Source organism: Heterocephalus glaber, unplaced genomic scaffold, assembly GCF_053883595.1.
Source record: "Heterocephalus glaber isolate CG9 unplaced genomic scaffold, H.glaber_assembly_v1.0 deba00001442, whole genome shotgun sequence".
Taxonomy (NCBI): domain Eukaryota; kingdom Metazoa; phylum Chordata; class Mammalia; order Rodentia; family Bathyergidae; genus Heterocephalus; species Heterocephalus glaber.
Genome location: NW_028258296.1, coordinates 30,881,423 through 30,888,086, shown reverse-complemented (window position 1 = coordinate 30,888,086; position 6,664 = coordinate 30,881,423). Strand labels below are relative to the sequence as shown.

The 6,664-nt window shown below is 36.7% G+C and overlaps 1 pseudogene; it reads right to left on the bottom strand.

Annotated features, from left to right (window-relative positions):
• Positions 1–2,625: 2,625 nt before the first annotated feature.
• Positions 2,626–4,370, bottom strand: LOC101697201 (zinc finger CCCH domain-containing protein 15 pseudogene; annotated as a pseudogene).
• Positions 4,371–6,664: the final 2,294 nt, after the last annotated feature.

The following is a 6,664-nucleotide window of genomic DNA, read 5'->3' as shown; positions in this document are numbered from 1 at the left end:
ACATGTACAAATAAACAGAAAAAAGTCCCATAATCAGGGAGAAAATATGTTAATAAATGCAGTCTCAGAAATGACAGATCAGACGAAACTAACAGAGACATTAAACAGCTATTACAAATATACTCAATGACTCACAGGAAAAAAATTAACATAGGAGACAAATGAAAAATGTATTTGAAAAACTAAAGAAAATTTGTAAAGATGAAAAAGGTCTCAAAAATCACTGATGAGATTAACAGCAGATTACTGTATATACCACAGAAAGGATCAGAAAACTTAAATGTTTGAGAATGATAAGAAAAAACTAGAACAGAGAAAAGGAAGATTCACAAAGTGAGCAGGCCGTGAGTGACATATGGGATCATACCAAGCATTCTAACATATGTATTCTCAGTCCTAGAAGGAGGGAGTTAGCAAAATATTTGGAGAAATAATGACAAAAATCTTTTCAAATTTGATGAGAGTATAAACCCACAGATTCAAGAAGCTCAAAGAATCTAAAGCAGGATAAGAATCAAGAGACCTAAAGTATGTCACAAATTGCTGAAGTCCAGTGATAAAGAGAAAATCTGAGGAGTACCAAAGAAGAGACACTATAGAGAGAACAATAAGCATAAGAAAAATCACAAACTTCTGAAAAGTAATGCAGCACAAAACATAATAAGATATAATCTAGAAAATGCTAAAGAAAAGGCAAAAGTGCCAACCTAGACTCCAATACCCAAAGAAAATATCCTTCAAAACATAATATTAAGATAAGTCTTTTTCAGAGAAACAAAAGCTATGATAATATATCATCAATAGACAACCACTACAAAGAATATTATAAAAAAGTGATATCAGATGGAAATTCAGATAATTACAAAGTGATTGCAATTCCTGGAAATGGTGAAATTTGTATAAACTAAAAAATTAATCTATAGTGGCAGAAAACCAACCCATTGATCAGTGGGTATGGGAGTAGGATAGATTACAAATGGATATGAGAAAACATTTTGAGTAACAGATGTTTATTATCTTGATTGTGATGATAGTTTCACAGGTATATAGCTAAATGTCAAAATCATCAATTATATCATCTCTATACATGCAGTGCAATTTATATTAATTATACCTCATGAAGAGGTAACAAAATAAAAATACAATTTACTATGAAATATTTAATATTAAAGAAACACATTCATTTTTGTTTTATTTTGTTTTTGTTTTCTTTGAGACAAGATCTCACTCTGTAACCCAAGCTGGTTCAAACTCATGATCCTTCTGCCTCAGTATCCAAAATGCTGAGCCACCATACCCTGCCTAGGAAACATGTTCTCATGTGCAAACAGAAAAAACAAAAACAAATACAAAAGACCTAACCATTCCTAAACGATGCCCCTAAAACAGTTTAATCCAGTGACAAATTGTGAAGGACCAAATACAGTAATTTAAGCTTAGCATCTGGTTTTCAAGATCTGGAGCAATTATTGCCAAGCAGAAATTCCTACTGTATATTACTAAATTCCATAGTCAATTCTGTGTTCTCACTTTATGCGAGCTTTTGGCAGCACTTGACAGGCTGATCATTTCTTCTTGCTGAAAAAATTGATTTTCACTTGGTTTTCATATTTACCTTTACTTCTCTGGGCACTTCTTAAGCTTCTATGCATTTGTCCACCCTCAACTCTGCCCTTGAATTCCAGAGGTATATGTCCAAACGAATTATCCTCACTGCCATTTGTTTAATTACTAGAAATGTCAAACTTCACATGCACCAAAATGAAATCCGATGTCTTTCCTCTTTCCTGATTGCTCCAATTTCCCTCATTTTAGTTAATGGGAAATTCCAATCTTCCAGTTGTTTCTACCAAATATCTTACTTTATCCCACAACTGATATCAGAAATTTCTATTGGTTCTTCTTGGATATACATCCTTTATCCAGTAACTCAACCTAGTGCCATCATCGGTCACCCAGATTGCTGTGATAGCCTTCTAACTAGCTTCCCTATTTTCACCAGAGTCCCTCCAATCAATTATTAACAGATGCAGCATAAAAATGTGCATGCTCTGCCTTATTTTCTGGCCTAGTTTCCTATTTTTTCATTTGTTGCCAGCTCCATTCCAGTTGCACTGGCTAGCTCGCAGTTTTGCAAACACATCAGGAAGGTTCACTTCTGAGGATTTGCTCTTCCTTCATGTACCTGTATGATTTTCTCTTTCATGTCCTTTTTAAGCATACCTTCTTGGTAGAGACTTTCTTTCCCAATGGCTCTCTGTAAAACTGGAGCCAGTCTCGAGGCTTTCACAATCCCTTAGCAGCTTCTCCTCTACTCTCATTTTTGTTCTTTTAAAGCATTTGTCACCTTATTTATTTATTTATTTATTTATTTATTTAATTGTATGATGGTCTTTATTTACAACTTTATTGGCAAAGAAGAAGAAGGAAAACACAGGGCACTGTAGCTGATCCTGGTGGGTTCATGATCCATTTCAGATGTCCGTGGAATTGTCCAAAGATACACAATACTGAATCTGTACAAGCAGTTTCCTTTATAAAGTACAGCACTCACATTCTAGGCAGTCTTTAAACCATATAAACACAAAGAAAAGGAAGTCACTCACTGAAAACTGCATCAGTTGAAGGGTATCTTAAGTGTGACTTTATGTTGTTGATATTAACACATGCCCAGTGAAAACCAAAGGCCGGAAAAGCAGTTACACTTCCTACTTGAGTGGACAGTTACAACAATCATTTTCTGCAATGACTTTTATATTTCATTTTATCATGAACTACGATGAACTTACTATGAGATGTAGCCAAAGTCAGGAGAGAAGATGCAGGGAGAGTATTCCTTTTCTGAGGAGAGTAAGCCCTCCAGAATCAGCGTGGGAAACGAAGATTCTGTTGATTCTAGGTGAACAAAATGAATGTAGTCAATTTCAACTCATGCTGAGCTGACTTAATCTTTTCCTTGACTTGCTTGGTGTCATTCTTCTAAATCAAGTGTGTTTAATTCTTCTTCTAACTCATCCAGATCTTCCCCGGTAAAAAGATTTTCATCAACAGGAACGGCTCCGATGGCTCCGTTTTCCTGTCCATCCAGTTCGTTGTCCTCCTCCAAGTCACTTCGTTCACCATTTTCAGCCCTACCTCCGGAAGCTTCACTTAGTTTGTTTTCATCTCTATCCAAAGCGTATGTGCTAAACCTTTCCAGACTGCCTACAGTAATGCCTGTCTCATCTACATCTCTTGGGATGTACAGGCTCAAGTCAATGTCGTTCACGCTGACCGAATCATCAACCTCGTCAGCACCCGTGCCCTGAGTATAGTGTGTGTCGTCTGCTTCCTCATCATCGTCGTTGACCAGTTCCGGTCGGAATTCAAACACCTCTCGGCCACTGATCACGAATGCCTTCCCTGCTTTGAAGTCAGCTTTCCTTCTTTCCATATCTTGTTCAAGCTTATCGATCTTTTCTTGTCTTTTCCTTTTCTTCCACGCGAGGAAAGACTCTAGAGTGATTTTGGTAACATTTCATCCTAGGGCAGAACGCTCTCTTTCGATGAGATCTTCTAATGAAATTTCATCTTCTTTCTCCTCTTTCTTTTTATCTTTTTTCAACACAGATCCAGGAGGAAGTGCATGTCGATACATATATCATCCCCTCCAGGGCACACCCAGAACCAGCCATATTTGTTATTTTCAATAGCTTCAAGAAATGCTTGCATACTATTTGAGTTTTTGGTTTTTTCTTTTCCGCTTCACCGTGCTTCTTGTTCACTACTTCTTCGAGCTTTTTCTCATTCCAATTATTCATCGTTTCCTTTTCAAGTTCTTCATCTCTTGCATCAATGTAAACACTCCGTTTTTCACATTTCCTCTCCAAAGTCAGGTCATGAGAGAACTTGTGCTTAGCTCCTTTAGTACACTGTCCTTGCTTGAAGAAGGCACACACCACGGACTTGGGATCTGCACGTTTACTTTTTTTTGAGCAGCAACTACAGGTTTGAACAGCTCATTTAGCTCTTGCAATTCTTTCTTCTTGTCATCTTTCTTCAACTTCTTTTCAGCTTCACTTTGTGCTACCTGCCGTGGATTTTGTTGACCAAATTTGACTTGATGAGTGACGGCCTTGATAAACTTCTGTTGCTTTGCTCCTTTCTTATTCTTTAGACCGAAGGTTTTGTCCTCAATAATCTTCTCCTTCTTTTTCTGCTCCGCCTTTTTGCTGCCCCTGGCCTGAGCCTGTTTCTTGGGGGGCATTGCGGAGAGAGGTGGCACTGGCCAGACTTAAGGACAGATGGATGCCGTGAGGGACTTTGGCACCACAGCAGGAGAAGGAAGACAGGACTGCCTTCGCAGCCACAGGGCACAGAAAGCGAGGTGCTCATTCGCCGCCGAATCGCGGCCTTCTTATTTATTTTTAATTTATTGGTTTTATTATTTGTCCCCCCACCCATGTAAACTCCATTATCCAAAGGTTATTTTTTTCTCTTTTGCTCATCACTGTATCCTAGGAACCTTGATTTCATTGTATATATTCAATAAATAAGTTTTTGAATGAATCCATGGAGCACTGAATGAAGTAATTGCCCACAAAATAGAATATTTTTTCAATTCTTAATAAAGTACCGTAAATGTATCTATAAATACATTTACATTTTAATTCTAATATCATTTCTAAATAACTTGAAAGAATATAATTTTTTAAATATTCAAGGATGTCAGTGTTACGACTTTTAAGAACTAAAGACAACATAAAGCACCACTGTGGAGTTGGACACTTACAAAAAAGAACAATGCACTAATGGAATCACCATTAGTCTTCAAACCGTAGGGATACTAGTGGCTCTTGCTACAATAAAATACTATAGCTGTTCCTTGTCTAGTCAGTTGCTGATAGTTTTTTTCTCTTACTTTGAACCTGACATGTAACTTGAAATGCGGCTCCAAGGATGTCTTTCCATGTGTACGTAGCCGACGTGAGTACAATAAGATGGAGAGCAGACAGGCAGAGAGCAGTCAAGGGAGGTATCACCGCTTCACTGGCTTCACTTTTTTAACCTCAGAATTGCATTTGAAGGTGTATTTCAGTTCTATAAAAAAATTCTTTACAAAAAAGAAAAAGCATATGTCAATATTCTATCAATTCTTTTAATGATTTATGTTGTCATAGCTCTTAGTACATCTTCTCATGTACCTTTTGTTTTGCTTATTGAAATTGACTAATGAGATGGGGCTGTATTGACCTTGGGAATTTAAATACAAATACATACTTTTCTGAGTTTACCTAAGAGATGATAATATTTGTATGTGTTAGTAGTGTAAGAAGCAAAATAAAATCAATAATTCTCCTCTTCCCTTCTAAGAGAAAAGTGGTCAGCATTTTTTATATACGCAGGTTGGCTTCATAATGTCTTCTTTGTACCTGAGGGTCTCCATGAGCAAAAAGAAATTCTTATTTATTTGACTTTCTCACAAGGTAACTTCCTCCTTCCAATATATCTGGCCTTAATCATCAAAATTTTAATCAAACAGTTTGTCTTAAATTAATATATCTACTCTGCTTGAATACATGTAATAGGCTCTACAAAAATAAACAGGAATCTTACTTTTTTAATTAGAACTAAAGCTTATGACTTTTTTTCCAGACATACACCTGTATCTCTGAGAATAATTAAGAAAATTACACCTAAAAGAGTAATGTGCAACATTTTTTACCTTCATGAATCCAATAATTTTATTGAAACCATTCAGGTTATTTCCCTAACATGTGTGTGTGTTTTTAAAATTGTTTTAAACTGAAAGAAGAGCATAAAAGTCATACTTCAGCAAATTTGATTGTGGTAAAATACTGTTATCCATTTTCTAATTAACTGGATTTCAGAAAGTTTTTTAAAAGCTGCCTAGAGAAGTTTACATTAAGTAAACGCTCATGGTATTGTACTTAGCTCCTGTTTTTCCCACACAAGCCTGGTTGTCGAAGAAGGGCTTCACATGCAGACTCAAACCTCTCGATGTAGATCAGCTGCCCTGTGTTGGCCCCTACTCTCTTCTCCAAAACTGAGTTTCTTTCAAGAACCCTAGTTTGTTGGTTGACCTACTAGGGCCTGCATGTTTTGGAAAATTCCCAGAGTTAGACTATTTCTATATCCCTGGCTGTCTGCTGAGATTTGGCTACCTATGAATAAAATTCTCAACAATAGTTACTAAGTCTTGATTCTCCAAATATTTACTGATACTAGGATATTTGTTTTCTTTATTTGCTGGTTTCACCAACCCCACACCATCTGAACACCATCTTCAGAATTAGCAAAGAAAAAAATGCTTCTTCTTTTCCCATACCATTTTTATCACACCTTGTTATCCTTTCCAAAACTCTCTGATAGCAAGGTCAGTTCTCCCAATTTTACTCTTGCCTTGTAAGTTCTTTTTCTCCAAATTCTTACCTTTTTTGCTATGACATAATATTCTAGATGTCACCTGAAGTACAGTAACACACAGGGTCTATTTGCAGACTGTATTACTCTACCCCCAGTTCTACCCAGAGACATACACACCATGATTCTTTGATGCTTCTGCTCTAAGCATTTTTTCTTTTGGTACCAGGGATCAAACTTGGATCCTTGCACTTGCTGGGCAGCCGGCAGAACAACTGAGCTAAATCCCTGGCCTTCTAAG